This window comes from Lissotriton helveticus, chromosome 1_1 (assembly GCF_964261635.1).
Source record: "Lissotriton helveticus chromosome 1_1, aLisHel1.1, whole genome shotgun sequence".
NCBI lineage: Eukaryota > Metazoa > Chordata > Amphibia > Caudata > Salamandridae > Lissotriton > Lissotriton helveticus.
The window spans coordinates 480,843,454-480,859,529 of NC_136057.1; positions in this window are offsets into that span (position 1 = coordinate 480,843,454).

Here is a 16,076-nt window from a genome sequence, read left to right on the forward strand (position 1 = left end):
TGCCAGAAACCGGTCCTAGGAAGCTTGAGTCCGGTCCAGGGAAAGCTTGGCTTGGCAGTTCGGGCTAGACTGTTCCCATGAGGCACAGGGTCAGACTGATTTGCATATGGCCATGTCTGAACTGGGGTGGCAGAGTGGGCTAAAGAACGGTGATGGATCAAACCCAGATCTGTTGACTGGGTGTGAGTGTTTGATTGGTTCAGATGCTTCGTCCATCACCACCTGCTTTTGTACCGCATTGCTCGCCATAAGTTTGGCAGGGTATGCTCAGACGTGAATCCCTTGCTCACTTTGCCACTGGATTCAAGCAAGCCTGGCTGAAGACGGCTGTAATTCCAGAAACCGGTCCTAGGAAGCTTGAGTCCGGTCCAGGGAAGGCATGACTTGGCAGTTCGGGCTGGACTGTTCCCATGAGGCACAGGGTCAGACTGATTTGCATATGGCCATGTCTGAACTGGGGTGGCAGAATGGGCTAAAGAACGGTGATGGATCAAACCCAGATCTGTTGACAGAGTGTGAGCGTTTGATTGGTTCAGATGCTCCGTCCATCACCTCACCCTTTTGTACCGCTTTGTTCGCCATAGGTTTGGCAGGGTATGCTCGGACGTGAGTCCCTTGCTCACTTTGCCGCTGGATTCAAGCAAGCCTGCCTGAAGACGGCTGTAATGCCAGAAACCGGTCCTAGGAAGCTTGAGTCCGGTCCAGGGAAGGCATGGCTTGGCAGTTCGGGCTGGACTGTTCCCATGAGGCACAGGGTCAGACTGATTTGCATATGGCCATGTCTGAACTGGGGTGGCCGAGTGGGTTAAAGAACGGTGATGGATCAAACCCAGATCTGTTGACTGGGTGTGAGTGTTTGATTGGTTCAGATGCTCCGTCCATCACCACCCCCTTTTGTACTGCTTTGCTCGTCATAAGTTTGTCAGGGTTTGGTCAGACATGAGTCCCTTGCTCACTTTGCCACTGGATTCAAGCAAGCCTGGCTGAAGACGGCTGTAATTCCAGAAACCGGTCCTAGGAAGCTTGAGTCCGGTCCAGGGAAGGCATGACTTGGCAGTTCGGGCTGGACTGTTCCCATGAGGCACAGGGTCAGACTGATTTGCATATGGCCATGTCTGAACTGGGGTGGCAGAATGGGCTAAAGAACGGTGATGGATCAAACCCAGATCTGTTGACTGGGTGTGAGTGTTTGATTGGTTCAGATGCTCCGTCCATCACCACCCCCTTTTGTACCGCTTTGCTCGCCATAAGTTTGGCAGGGTATGCTCAGACGTGAGTCCCTTGCTCACTTGACTGACTGACTGAATTATTTTTAGAGCGCTCTTATGCTGAGGCATCTTGGCGCTGTAGGATGAAGAAAGAGGAGAAGGGTTAGGGCAGTGCGAAAAGCCAGGTCTTCAATGCCTTTCTGAACTTCACTATGCTCATTTCGGAACGGAGTGAGGATGGTAGGCTATTCCAGAGCTTGGGGACTTGATTGGAGAAGGATCTGCCACCCCAACGCGCTCTCTTTGTCCTAGAGATGCGCAATAGATTTTGAGAGCTAGATCTAAGTGAGCACTCAGGTGCATATGGTGGGATATGGTTGGAGAGCTGTTTGGAAATCTTCCCATAAAGGGATTTGTGGGCGAGGCATAGGACCTTAAAGTGGATTCTGCGCCTGACTGGGAGCCAATGGATTTCACGAATGGCTTTGGAGGTGGGATGTCGTTTGGGGAGGTTGAGCAGAACTCTGTCCGCTGCGTTTTGAATTGACTGGAGTCTGTCAAGGTGTCATTCACCTGCACCAATGTACAGGGCATTACAATAATCTACCCTGGTCATGATCAGCGCTCCTACTACCGTTTTCTTCAAGGAAAATGGGATGTAGGGTAGGATTTTCCGGAGAATCTTCAGTGTGAAGAAACAGGCTGATGTGACCTGGCTGATTTGTGCTGTACAGGTGAGGTCCTTGTCCATTATGAAGCCGAGGTTTCTGACCCTATTGGCCGGGACAGGGCAGGTGCCAGCCTCTGGAGGCCACCACAGGTCGTTCCAAATGGAGGGTTTTTGGCCAAACTCGATCACCTCCGTCTTTTCAGTGTTAAGCTTGAGGAAGTGGGTGTTCATCCACTTCTTTACGTTTGACAGACAGTTTCTAAAACTGGTAGCGGTGGCTTCCACCGTCTGGGCGAGTGAGACTACCAGTTGGGTGTCGTCAGCGTAGGAAACTAGGTGCAGGCGATGGGATTTTATCAGTGCAGCTAGGGGGGTGGCATAAAGATTAAAAAGGGTGGGTGAGAAGGCCGATCCCTGAGGGACGCCACAAGGTAGATGGAACTCCTCAGATTGGAGACCGTCCCAGTGAATTTGGTGGATGCGGGCCTCTAGGAAGGACTTGAGCAGATTTAGGGCGGTGTCCTTAATGCCCAACACCCTCAGTCTGTTTATGAGGACCCCATGGTTAACGGTGTCAAACGCCGCTGTCAGATCCAGTAGGATCAGAGCGGCTCTTCCACCCTCATCCATGATCTGTTGTATGTCCTCCGAGGCTATTATCAGAGCTGACTGGGTTGAGTGATGGGCCATGTTGTGTAGGGTCTAGTAGGTGACAGTCCTCAAGGTGTTTGGTGAGCTCCTGATTCATAGCACTTTTCAGAATTTTTGCAGGGAGGGGTAGACAAGATATCGGGTGATAAAGTTTGGCTTCCATGGGGTCTAGAGTCTCCTTTTTGAGGATGGGCCTGATACAGGCCTTCCTCCAGCTACTGGGAAAATGCCCTGAGCTGATCGCCGTGTTAAGGAGCTGGGTGAGGGCCTGACTGATTGTTTCAGGGACCAGATGTAAGATGTGAGGGGGGCATAGGTCTAGTGGGGAGCCAGATTTAGTCTGTAAGAGCAAATTGGCGACCTGAGAGTCGCCTAGCTGAGAGAATTTGGGGAGTTCCAGAACAGGCACCTGTTGATCTGTTTCATAAGGGAGCTCCTCGCAGGTAGGTAGCAGATGAAGGTTGTCATAGACAGTCTGGACTTTCCCCCTTTGCCCCTGGATTCAAGCAAGCCTGGCTGAAGACGGCTGTAATATTAGAAACCGGTCCTAGGAAGCTTGAGTCTAGGGAAGGCATGGCTTGGCAGTTCGGGCTGGACTGTTTCCATGAGGCACTGGGTCAGACTGATTTGCATATGGCCATGTCTGAACTGGGGTGGCCGAGTGGGCTAAAGAACGGTGATGGATCAAACCCAGATCTGTTGACTGGGTGTGAGTGTTTGATTGGTTCAGATGCTCCGTCCATCACCACCCCCTTTTGTACTGCTTTGCTCGTCATAAGTTTGTCAGGGTTTGGTCAGACATGAGTCCCTTGCTCACTTTGCCACTGGATTCAAGCAAGCCTGGCTGAAGACGGCTGTAATTCCAGAAACCGGTCCTAGGAAGCTTGAGTCCGGTCCAGGGAAGGCATGACTTGGTAGTTCGGGCTGGACTGTTCCCATGAGGCACAGGGTCAGACTGATTTGCATATGGCCATGTCTGAACTGGGGTGGCAGAATGGGCTAAAGAACGGTGATGGATCAAACCCAGATCTGTTGACTGGGTGTGAGTGTTTGATTGGTTCAGATGCTCCGTCCATCACCACCCCCTTTTGTACCGCTTTGCTCGCCATAAGTTTGGCAGGGTATGCTCAGACGTGAGTCCCTTGCTCACTTGACTGACTGACTGAATTATTTTTAGAGCGCTCTTATGCTGAGGCATCTTGGCGCTGTAGGATGAAGAAAGAGGAGAAGGGTTAGGGCAGTGCGAAAAGCCAGGTCTTCAATTCCTTTCAGAACTTCACTATGCTCATTTCGGAATGGAGTGAGGATGGTAGGCTATTCCAGAGCTTGGGGACTTGATTTGAGAAGGATCTGCCACCCCAACGTGCTCTCTTTGTCCTAGAGATGCGCAATAGATTTTGGGAGCTAGATCTAAGTGAGCACTCAGGTGCATATGGTGGGATATGGTTGGAGAGCAGTTTGGAAATCTTCCCATAAAGGGATTTGTGGGCGAGGCATAGGACCTTAAAGTGGATTCTGCGCCTGACTGGGAGCCAATGGAATTCACGAATGGCTTTGGAGGTGGGATGTCGTTTGCGGAGGTTGAGCAGTACTCTGTCTGCTGCGTTTTGAATTGACTGGAGTCTGTCAAGTTGTCATTCACCTGCACCAATGTACAGGGCATTACAATAATCTACCCTGGTCATGATCAGCGCTCCTACTACCGTTTTCTTCAAGGAAAATGGGATGTAGGGTAGGATTTTCCGGAGAATCTTCAGTGTGAAGAAACAGGCTGATGTGACCTGGCTGATTTGTGCTGTACAGGTGAGGTCCTTGTCCATTATGAAGCCGAGGTTTCTGACCCTATTGGCCGGGACAGGGCAGGTGCCAGCCTCTGGAGGCCACCACAGGTCGTTCCAAATGGAGGGTTTTTGGCCAAACTCGATCACCTCCGTCTTTTCAGTGTTAAGCTTGAGGAAGTGGGTGTTCATCCACTTTACGTTTGACAGACAGTTTCTAAAACTGGTAGCGGTGGCTTCCACCGTCTGGGCGAGTGAGACTACCAGTTGGGTGTCGTCCGCGTAGGAAACTAGGTGCAGGCCATGGGATTTTATCAGTGCAGCTAGGGGGGTGGCATAAAGATTAAAAAGGGTGGGTGAGAAGGCCGATTCCTGAGGGACGCCACAAGGTAGATGGAACTCCTCAGATTGGAGACCGTCCCAGTGAATTTGGTGGATGCGGGCCTCTAGGAAGGACTTGAGCAGATTTAGAGCGGTGTCCTTAATGCCCAACACCCTCAGTCTGTTTATGAGGACCCCATGGTTAATGGTGTCAAACGCCGCTGTCAGATCCAGTAGGATCAGAGCGGCTCTTCCACCCTCATCCATGATCTGTTGTATGTCCTCCGAGGCTATTATCAGAGCTGACTGGGTTGAGTGATGGGCCATGTTGTGTAGGGTCTAGTAGGTGACAGTCCTCAAGGTGTTTGGTGAGCTACTGATTCATAGCACTTTTCAGAATTTTTGCAGGGAGGGGTAGACAAGATATCGGGTGATAAAGTTTGGCTTCCATGGGGTCTAGAGTCTCCTTTTTTAGGATGTGCCTGATACAGGCCTTCCTCCAGCTACTGGGAAAATGCCCTGAGCTGATCGCCGTGTTAAGGAGCTGGGTGAGGGCCTGACTGATTGTTTCAGGGACCAGATGTAAGATGTGAGGGGGGCATGGGTCTAGTGGGGAACCAGATTTAGTCTGTAAGAGCAAATTGGCGACCTGAGAGTCGCCTAGCTGAGAGAATTTGGGGAGTTCCAGAACAGGCACCTGTTGATCTGTTTCATAAGGGAGCTCCTCGCAGGTAGGTAGCAGATGAAGGTTGTCATAGACAGTCTGGACTTTCCCCCTTTGCCCCTGGATTCAAGCAAACCTGGCTGAAGACGGCTGTAATAGCAGAAACCGGTCCTAGGAAGCTTGAGTCTAGGGAAGGCATGGCTTGGCAGTTCGGGCTGGACTGTTCCCATGAGGCACTGGGTCAGACTGCTTTGCATATGGCCTTTTCTGAACTGGGGTGGCAGAGTGGGCTAAAGAACGGTGATGGATCAAACCAAGATCTGTTGTCTGGTAGTGAGTGTTTGATTAGTTCAGATGCTCCGTCCATCACCACCCCCTTTTGTACCGCTTTGTTCGCCATAAGTTTTGCAGGGTATGCTCAGACGTGAGTCCCTTGCTCACTTTGCCACTGGATTCAAGCAAGCCTGGCTGAAGACGGCTGTAATGCCAGAAACTGGTCCTAGGAAGCTTGAGTCCGGTCCAGGGAAGGCATGGCTTGGCAATTCGGGCTGGACTGTTCCCATGAGGCACAGGGTCAGACTGATTTGCATATGGCCATGTCTGAACTGGGGTGGCAGAGTGGGCTAAAGAACGGTGATGGGTCAAACCCAGATCTGTTGACTGGGTGTGAGTGTTTGATTGGTTCAGATGCTCTGTCCATCACCACCCCCTTTTGTACCGACAACGCATGTACAACAGGGGTAGAGGCACTCTCTCTGAAGGGGGAATTGTCCTGCAGGTCGAGTGGCATCATGTCAAGGACACTGCTGGCTGCAGGCTAACCCTGGGCCTAGTTTGCGTAGAAGCACTAAGTGTAGCTACGCAAAGTGCACTTTGCACTACGGGTAGCTACTCGTAGCTACGCGAACTGTGTAGTGCACTGTGCAAAATACTGCTCGCACTGATTGCACAGTGCCGGATGCTTGACCGGACTGTGCAATCAGTGCAAACAGCATCTTTCACAGTGTAAGCGGTCATTTTCTGCCACTCGAGTAGATTTCTACTCGAGCAGCAGCTTTCTCAACGCAGCCTGGTAGATTCTTATCGTGAGCGGTCGCGAGCATACGCGACCACTCGCAATGAGAAACCTGACCTCCCTGCATTGAGAATCTCGCCGGGAGGTTTATTTTCCACGCTCGCGAACTGCAACTTGATGTTGCTGATCGCGAATGATGAAAAAGTCTCGCCAGGATGTCATTTTGCTCGCTCGCGGTCGCCAACTTGACATTGAGGACTGTGAGCAAGCAAAAAATTACCGCTACGCTACATGTGTTTGCACTGTGCTAAGTGCAAACTGCGCAAACTACGTGAGCATAGCGTAGTACTTTGCCCAGGGTTACTGCAGGCATCACTTATCCCTCTGTGGCCTCAGTCTGCTGCTGGCATCACGCTAGGCAGAAATGCATAGACTTCTCTCTTGACTGGGCCTGGGGCTCAGCAGAGTGCACGGACGGCTTGCTGCCTGCAATGCTGGTCTACAGTGGCTGCAGAGGAGTCTTTTAAACTGCAGCAGCAGTCTTTTAAAGACACTCAGCAATGCTGGGAACAGCATGATTAGACAACAGGTGTGTGCTTACCAGCCTCATCAACATGCAGACCTGTCAGGAGAGGACCATCTCTATACAATCTGAGCAGCAGTGTGCTTTATGCACCCTCCGACTCCCTTTGATTCATGAGGGCACTGCTCGGTGATGCTCATGCAATGACAGGCCACGCAGTATCAAGGAGGCCACAGCAGGGCTGAGTGAGTCTCCATTTGATTGAATCATTCAGCCAGCCCCGAAGCGGCAGCAATGTACAAATTGTAATGTGCATTGTAGGTCCCCCCAGGGCGGCAATCTAACCCTGCTTCTGCCAGGCCGACTTCACCCGCTTCTCCCCGCCCCAGCTAACTTAGTAGCCAATCGCAGCAGTATGATACCGGAAGGAACTCCGACAAGCAGAGACAAGAGGCGAAAAAGGCCTAAAAATATCATAATGACAGTGACAGGGTACAAAAGTGGGCATCGAACTTCGAGCTACTGGTAGGTTGTTAGCGAGCTACCAATAGCTCACGATCAACCGGTTGGAAACCCCTGCACTATACATATTTGTAAGACACTACAGGTGGGACACTAATATCGTGGCCAAAATATTTAAGGACACATTTTCGAAAGGTAAGTAATTACAGATTTTGTATACTTAACTCCACATCTATGTACCTTGATGGTGCCTTTATCATCAAGGTACATAGATGTGGAGTTAACAATAGTAAATCTATAATTCTCTGTGTGCACAAACCTTTTGATATTTTGCCCTTTGATATTTTGTCGACTATATGACGCAATAATAAAGAGTAACACCTCACTATGCTAATAAAATAGAAAACAAAAAGAAGAAAAAAAAAAGAAAAAACAACCAGAGGACTGAATGTGTGTTTTTTATCTGAGATGCGAGGCAATTGAAAATAGTCCCCTCACACCAGTAAGTGAATGCTGTACCAAGAGCCAGACCTCCTTCAGTAGTGCTGTGCTTGCAGACTGCCTGAAACTCGACCACTGCCTGAGTACCCCTTGGATGAAGTATATTCAGAGCATCTGTCACAGCTTGGGGCGAGAGGATTTGTTTACTTCTCGCAGTAGTCCGTCAGCCAGCTCTATGAATACATTGGAGGGAAGATTGTGGTGGGCTGTAGATAAGCCACCGGTCCAGGCTTTTATGGGGATTTGTTCAGGCGTCAGTCCCACACCATGCTTAATATGGGTGGGCTGTAAACACTATACAGTTTTATTACTCATAATCATGTTATGTACTAAGTACTTTTTTGCTGCTTTTTCATCACAAGGTTCCTATTTTTCCAACCTACTTCTGTGTCCCTGTGATGATCAATCAGCACAAACTACTTTACATTTCATGTTTTTTTGTAAATTTGACTTGTTGAGGAGAAGCTATTTATTGCTCATTCTTAGGGAGGTAAACATTCGCTACTGCAGAGCAGCTTTCACTTATCTGCAAACTTTACCCATCATTAAGATCTGTATTCTTTCTGGTGTATACAATGAACATGACATAAAGCAGAGGGTCTGCATGTTTTTTTTTTATTAATGATTATTTATTATTGGATCACTGTACCGGATGTGTTTTTATAAATGTCTTGTGATTGCTTTTATAGTATTAGTTTTGATTTTTGATTTGATTTGTAAAGCTCTTGAATAATCCCCAAAAGAGTATCTCATCCCCGCTGAGGAAAAACACAGGCAGGTAGTGTTAGTTAGAGAACAGCTCAGTTTTGAGTAGCCTTCTAAAATTAAAATGATCCATGCTATTCCGAAGGTGAGAGGGTAGGTGAATCCAATTGTGGGGAGCCAGGTAGGAAAAGGCTTTGCCCCCAGAACGAGAGTTCCTAAAACAGGGAGCAGTCAGGAGGAATTTCTCCCCAGATTGTAGAGATCTGCTCGGCTGGTAGGGGATATGTTTTTCTGTTAAATAATTGGGTCCTCTGCCATTCAGTGCTTTATGTACTGTACAGCAGATCTTGAACTTGAGTCTCTTGCATATATGGAGCCAGTGTAGTGAGCGCAAGAGGGGAGAGAGGCAGTTCTAGCTGCCATATTCTGGACTAGTCGGGCCGCTGTGTTCCGGACCACCTGGAATTTATTCAAGAGAGATTCACTTGTTGCAGCCAAGACTGCATTGCAATAGTCCAGCCAGCTTCTAACCAGTGCAAGAACTAGCGTTTTCTGCACAGAGAGTCAGTGGAATGGAAATACTTTACGCAGAAGAGTCATCATGTGAAAGCGGGTGCCATTGGTAGCCACTACCAGGTCTTTCATAGTGAGAGTCTGAGCCAGGCGAACACCCAGAATTTTAACTACTGTCTTGGGGGCAGGTGCTGCACCAAATCCTAGAGGCCACCCACCACTCCTGAGACCAAAGCACTTGGGTTTCACCAAAGAGCATAATGTATAGATTTTGTATACTTAACTCCACATCTATGTACCTTGATGGTGCCTTTATCATCAAGGTACATAGATGTGGAGTTAACAATAGTAAATCTATAATTCTCTGTGTGCACAAACCTTTTGATATTTTGCCCTTTGATATTTTGTCGACTATATGACGCAATATTAAAGAGTAACACCTCACTATGCTAATAAAAAAGAAAAAAAAAGAAAAAAAAAAGAAAAAACAACCAGAGGACTGAATGCGTGTTTTTTATCTGAGATGCGAGGCAATTGAAAATAGTCCCCTCACACCAGTAAGTGAATGCTGTACCAAGAGCCAGACCTCCTTCAGTAGTGCTGTGCTTGCAGACTGCCTGAAACTCGACCACTGCCTGAGTACCCCTTGGATGAAGTATATTCAGAGCATCTGTCACAGCTTGGGGCGAGAGGATTTGTTTACTTCTCGCAGTAGTCCGTCAGCCAGCTCTATGAATACATTGGAGGGAAGATTGTGGTGGGCTGTAGATAAGCCACCGGTCCAGGCTTTTATGGGGATTTGTTCAGGCGTCAGTCCCACACCATGCTTAATATGGGTGGGCTGTAAACACTATACAGTTTTATTACTCATATTCATGTTATGTACTAAGTACTTTTTTGCTGCTTTTTCATCACAAGGTTCCCTTTTTTTCCAACCTACTTCTGTGTCCCTGTGATGATCAATCACCACAAACTACTTTACATTTCATGTTTTTTTGTAAATTTGACTTGTTGAGGAAAAGCTATTTATTGCTCATTCTTAGGGAGGTAAACATTCGCTACTGCAGAGCAGCTTTCACTTATCTGCAAACTTTACCCATCATTAAGATCTGTATTCTTTCTGGTGTATACAATGAACATGACATAAAGCAGAGGGTCTGCATGTTCTTTTTTTATTAATGATTATTTATTATTGGATCACTGTACACGGATGCGTTTTTATAAATGTCTTCTGATTGCTTTTATAGTATTAGTTTTGATTTTTGATTTGATTTGTAAAGCTCTTGAATAATCCCCAAAAGAGTATCTCATCCCCACTGAGGATAAACACAGGCAGGTAGTGTTAGTTAGAGAACAGCTCAGTTTTGAGTAGCCTTCTAAAATTAAAATGATCCATGCTATTCCGAAGGTGAGAGGGCAGGTGAATCCAATTGTGGGGAGCCAGGTAGGAAAAGGCTTTGCCCCCAGAACGAGAGTTCCTAAAACAGGGAGTAGTAAGGAGGAATTTCTCCCCAGATTGTAGAGATCTGCTCGGCTGGTAGGGGATATGTTTTTCTGTTAAATAGTTGGGTCCTCTGCCATTCAGTGCTTTATGTACTGTACAGCAGATCTTGAACTTGAGTCTCTTGCATATATGGAGCCAGTGTAGTGAGCGCAAGAGGGGAGAGAGGCAGTTCTGGCTGCCATATTCTGGACTAGTCGGGCCGCTGTGTTCCGGACCACCTGGAGTTTATTCAAGAGAGATTCACTTGTTGCAGCCAAGACTGCGTTGCAATAGTCCAGCCAGCTTCTAACCAGCGCATGAACTAGCGTTTTCTGCACAAAGAGTCAGTGGAATGGAAATACTTTATGCAGAAGAGTCATCATGTGAAAGCAGGTGCCAGTGGTAGCCACTACCAGGTCTTTCATAGTGAGAGTCTGAGCCAGGCAAACACCCAGAATTGTAACCACTGTCTTGGGGGCAGGTGCTGCACCAAATCCTAGAGGCCACCCACCACTCCTGAGACCAAAGCACTTGGGTTTCACCAAAGAGCATAATTTCGGTCTTACAAGAATTCAGCTGGCAAAAGTTCTCCGTCATCCAAGATGAGATTGCTTTAATGTCTAAATGTGGCCCTTATGTAGCAGATTTCAACATTTCCAAACTGGTGTCCACCTCTCTAGGAGGCAAGCATAGTCTGTATCTGATAGAGTATAGAGGGGTGCTTCTCTCAAAGGGTCGCTAGCATCAGTGAATTTATCATGGATCAGGTTTATTTTATCTTCAAGGTGGTTAGCGATAGCATCACATAGAACCTGTGAGGGGGTATCATTGGTGCAGCCAATCAGGCTAGTAAGAGATTTGAGAACTTTGTAGAGTTCCTTGGAAGAGTTTCCCGCTTGGATCAGTTATAGGGCGATGTAAGCTTTACAAGGTTTTTTTATATTCTTGTAATGAAGTGCTAATGTTATTTTATAGGTTTCTGTCTCGTTCAGATTTGTGGAACTTATACCAATGTCTCTCTAATTTTTTATAATTTGCTTTCTCCTTGAGCAATTCAGACAAGTACCATGGCACGTGCATCCCCGTTAGTCTTTGTGTTGCTGTTTTAAAGGCACTAGGTTGTCAATAACTTATTTTAGGGCTTCATGACAGTCAACTAGTCTGAAGTTGTAATCACTTAACTCCCATCTCATTTGAGTAGTGAACTCGTTCATGAAGGTGTCCAGAGTGAATTTATGCTATTGTCTTCTCAGGCTGTAAGAGTAAGTGGTAAGGGGAGAGGCTGAATGAGTACCAATGATCTGAAACCCAATCAAAGAGTGGTTTGACCACTTTAGCAGGCAAGGGGCCTCGGTAGAGGTGAAAGGAGAATTGGTCAGAATAAGATCCAACGTGTTGGTGGGACCTGAGTTAATCTGCTTCAGGACTAAAGTGGCCAGATCTGAGAGGAGCTGAGCTAACCACATGTTGGAGGGATTTTCACTGTGTATGTTGAATTCACCCAATAGAACAAGGGGCCAGATGTAGCACGGCAAATACCGGTCGGTAACGGCCGATTTCAGCCGTTACCGACCGGTATTTGGTGTTTGACATGTAGGGGGCCCTATAGTTACAGAATCGGTATATTTACCGATTCGCTAAATTTACCAATTCTGTAAAATACCGATTCGGTAAATTTATCGAATCGGTAAATACAGATGTAGGTGGCACTTTAAACAGTGCCACAGGCCCTTACCGATTCGTTATTTACCACCAAATGCTATTTGGAGGTAAATAACGAATACCTGTGTAAATGCACATCTGTGCATGTACACCTGTGCCATGTGGCACACATACATGCCCTAAGGGTATGTATTTATGTCACATGGCACACAAGCCAGAAACAGGGGTGCAACAGGGTGTCAAAGTGACACCCTGCCCCCCTTGGCAATTCGGTAATTTTACCGATTCGGTAATTACCGAATCGGTATTTGCCATTGATTCCTATGGGCTTCAAGGTCCATAGGAATCAATGCCTACTACCGATTTGGTAATTACCGACTCACTAAATACCGAATCCTACCGATTCAGTATTTTTTACCGAATAATTACCTACATTAGATTTACCGATTCATAAATACCGAATCGGTAAAATTTGGTATTTATGAATCGGTAAATCTAATTTACCTACATCTAGCCCAAAGTGTTTTGAGGATATGATATGGGTAGCAATCAGTTCCATCAATTTGAGATTGAAATCTCATAGGGGCCCTGGGAACAATACACAACGGCTCTTTTCTAGCAATCATGGGGTGAGAGCTAAAATCTAATGATACAAATCTCTATCTCATCTTCTGAAAAGGCATCAATTGTAGAATAGTCTAACTAGATCGAATACAGTTAATTGAACTGAACTGAACTGAATGCTTTACCCCTTCCCGCACACTCACTTGAGATACTCAAAATTAGTACATCAAATAACAATGAAGTGAAACAAGATTCCTCTGAGTGTAAAGCACACACCTTACAATCTCTTTCTCCTTTTGTTAAGCATTCGATCAGCAAATATGTCATACTTGGGGCCACTAACAGTCTGGCTGGAGATCTAACAATTTCATACAGCCAATCATTTCATGAGATAACGACATCGGAAACTCGAAATCAAAAAGAGCAATAGAAAGACATCCAAGTCAAACCTTCCCCTAAATGCACCAAGGACTGGGTCAGCATTCAACCTCACGTAACACGTCAGGTTTGCACCATTACTCTTACCATTCAGAAAGACATATTTAAAGTATCTTTCCAAGGAGGACATCAGTGTGACATCATATAAAAAGTATCTGCACAGTGTCAGATTGTAAAACTATTCAGAATGTGATAATATTCAAGACATCACCCTCCAGAGCCTAGTAGTGTAAATTCAGTGTGGATTTTAACGGAATTTTAAAAGAAGCTAATATAAAATTTCAAAATGAGCATGCACTTCAGAATGAACCTGTTCATATTATAGATGGAAACACGTCCCCTGTCATTGAGTATCTTTGAGAAATTTATGCGTAATATAATTACATTCAATCAGACTAAGTATCCTGATATTTTCATTGTTATTATCAAAACTAAAAAGTTGATGCTTCTCAATGAAAACAAACAAAACAATAGCTTAGTCATGTACCTTTCACCTTAAATATGTAAAAAGTAAATTGACACTTGTATAGCGCACTACTCACCTGCAAGGGTCTCAAGGCGCTTGTACGAATACCGCTGTGGAACCCATCCTGGCTTTCCCTGTGAGGTGTCCACTCCTGGGCACCCCCAAGGTGGAGGCCAGGCATCCTTAGCGTTGTGGAGATTAAGCAAGCTATTGCCCAGAGTTGCAGAGTGGGACTCCATGATTGGAATAGGCACCGAGGCAAGAATTGTCAGGTCCGTGGATGGAATTTTTGAGCCCAAGACCCACAGAGGCAGGGAATTGATCCCTGGTCCCGGGCTAGACCTCTGCAGCAGGGTCTGCCGCACTAACCATTGAGCCACACTTCTCCACCTTGAGATAAGCTCTTCTATTGTGGCCTTAGTGAGTCTTATGCATGACTGCCAGGTTTTCAGATTGTTTATGTGCGAAATTTCCATTGTTTCAGTGTGCACATAAGTGACTTTCAGCTGCTAAATGTATTACACTTTGAATGACACTTTCTCACACGTTAATCAAAGCTGTAACTAAGAATTGAGTGCCTCTCTTTGAGTTTTCCATTATTGCATTTAGACATTAAAATATCAGTTGAAGCAAAGTCTTCTAAATTCATAAAAATGCAATGAAAACATGATCTGTGTCACAGGTTAGAAACCATGTAAAACTATGCCCTTGCCAGTGCATAATGAAGACAGAGGTACACCAGCAGCCCCAGAACTCCCACCGGCATACCCCACTATAAATAGCCAAGTTTGCAGTCAGCATCACTGTTAAAAAGATGTAAAACCGTGTGGATTGAGAGTAGTGCCTATTGAGTCTTAGACCACCATGGGGTTGCTGTCAGCTGGAGTCAGCTGTAGAACATAGGAAGGAACATTCCAAAGAGAAGGGGAAAGGGAGGGGGGCGGGCAAGGGAAAGAACCAAGGTAGATTACAACACATCTCCCTGAGCAGGGGATGCCAAGAGTAAATGTGCGACCAAAGGAAAGATAGGAGGGGAAAGGAAAGAAGATACAGGAATCAAATCACAAGATAATAGAGAATACATGTGCATGCAGAGCATAGGCAATAATAAAACCCTGTAACCGTAATGGAACCCAGGGCAGATGAGGTCGAAAAGTTATTCAAAGCTACAATCTTTATGCCATGCAGGACACACATAATTTCTCGTCGATCTCCGAGGAAGAATAGTCTGACTTCCGGAAGGATTGCTAGAAGTCAAGAATCCTCTTTGAAGAACTTGGGGTGTCTTGCATGATACCAATTTGTCCACCCCCACGTTTGCCCGTTCTCTAGCTGAACAACATTCTTCCCCACTCTTGCTATCCTGGCGGTTTCCAAGAACCTGGAGTAACTCTTCCTACGTAAGTGGGGAAAGTCAATTTGGATCCATTCACTTTGTCTAAATAACCATGATTTAACACACTTAGGGGCATATTTACAATAAGTAGCGCATCCCTGCATATCAGCAGGGATGCGCCACTTATTGTGCGCCATGCCTACGCCAACATGGTTGCGCTGCATTTACAATGCGGCGCACCATGGGGCAAAAATGGCACAGATGCATCACGCATCTGTGCTGTAAAAGGGTCGCATTGCTGGAGTTGCGTCGCAAGCACGACGCAGCTCCAACAATGCTCGGGGGGCCCTATTATTCCAATGCTGCGTCAATCCTTACGCCTGCTTCAAGGTTTTGACGCAGCATGGGCACCAAAATGACTGAGTAAAATCTTGTAGATTTCACTCAGCCACTTTCAGGAGGCGTTCCGGTGCCGGAATGCCCCCCCCCCCGCGCAGGAACGCCTCCTTCTGGCGCGGAGCTTTACAACGTGATGCATCTCCCAGATGTGTCACGCTGTTAATACCCTGCACCTTGGCTCATCTTTTGCGCCGCCGCTGCGTCACAAAAGTGACGCAACGGCGGTGCAAAAGCGGCACAAGGGGCTTGTATATATGCCCCTTGGTGTTGTCATATTTGATTTTGTACTTGTCTTGGTGCTGATCAATTCTTTTAGCTATTTCTGATCTGTCCACAACACATGCTCTGTCCCTATGCAACCACCCAGTATTCAGATAAGTTTAGGGTTTCCTACCTTTTAAGGAGACAAAAGGTGAAACCCCCGTGACACAATTAGGGGCCGTGTGGTAGGCCTAGGTCATATCTTGCAAAGCAGCTTTGGCAGGTACACTTGTCACCTCTTCCCTTTGCAAACACTCTTTCACAACCCAGTTTAATATTTTCACAAGCTCATTCTCCTGGAGGCAATACAACGCTGTTTTATGGTGACATTTGTGTAGACTGAAATGAACTCCCTCATCATGGCAGATGTGAATTGTACTCCTTTGTATGTTACCATTGTGGACAGGCGACAAAGAAGCTTTCCCAAACTGTTGCATCTTGTCACTTTTGCTACAC